The sequence below is a fragment of the Eutrema salsugineum genome, unplaced genomic scaffold (genome assembly GCF_000478725.1).
Source record: "Eutrema salsugineum unplaced genomic scaffold, Eutsalg1_0 scaffold_3, whole genome shotgun sequence".
Classification (NCBI taxonomy): Eukaryota; Viridiplantae; Streptophyta; class Magnoliopsida; order Brassicales; family Brassicaceae; genus Eutrema; species Eutrema salsugineum.
This window is the reverse complement of record NW_006256756.1, coordinates 13117478-13118490: the sequence shown is the minus strand read 5'-3', so window position 1 is coordinate 13118490 and position 1013 is coordinate 13117478. Positions and strand designations below refer to the sequence as shown.

General features: G+C 41.7%; 1 pseudogene; it reads right to left on the bottom strand.

Moving 5' to 3' along the window:
• Positions 1–353: 353 nt before the first annotated feature.
• LOC112085900 lies at positions 354–444 on the bottom strand (annotated as a pseudogene).
• Positions 445–1013: the final 569 nt, after the last annotated feature.

Here is a 1013-nt window from a genome sequence, read left to right as displayed (position 1 = left end):
AAGGCGCAAGAAATCAAGTCTTTGTGGGAGCAAATGATAGAGCAAATGCTCACCAAACCGCCAAGGGATTCAAGCTCCTCTAGTTGAAAACAACTTTGAAGTCAAGGTTCCCTTGTTAAACATGGTGCAGAACTCCAAATTCCATGGACTGAGGACCTCTTGGACCGTCTAGACCAATTTGATAGTGTGTGCAACCTTACCAAAATCAATGGGGTCTCTGAAAATGGATTCAAGTTCAGACTATTTCCTTTCAGTCTTGGACATAAGGCAAGATAGTGGGAGAAGAATCTTCCCTAGGGTTCCATACAGACTTGGGACAAATGCAAACAAGCTTTCTTGTCCAAGTTCTTCTCAACCTCCAGGACTAAAACTTTACAATGAAACTTTTGGTGAAGCTTGGGAGAGGTTCAGAAGCTACGCTAACCAATGCCTTCACGATGGGTTTTCAGAGTCATCACTGCTCAGCACTTTTTATAGAGGTGCCTTACCAAAGTTCAGAAACCAGCTTGATACTGCCTCATATGGTAACTTCCTTTCCAAATATATCAATGCTGCTATGGAGCTGGTGGAGAATTTAGCAATGAGAAATGACACCTATGGTGAAGAATATGACAGGTGTTATAGAGGAGAGGGTTTCTACTGAGGAGCAAAGGATGAGAAAGGATATAAAGGAGCTGAAAACCAAGATTGACAAAGTGTTAGTTGATATGTCTATATTTTACATCATTTAGATTGCATTATAGAGTCCTCATCATGTGTTTTCTCATGTAAATTGAGTCTTTAGGCGTCAAAATAGGACTTAGGGCTTGCATTAGGTCCCAAAGAGTTTTGCATGTTTTGAAGTCCTTATCAGGAGCCTTGGAGACCAATTGGAGCCTAAGAAGAGGAACAGGAAAGAAAACGGTGAAGAAAAGGGTCAAAAATGATGAAAACCGCTTGGAGGAATTTCTCGGCCAAATCTCGTACCGGCTGGTCGGAAACCTTGACCAAAATGTTTACCGGATGCTCATTAC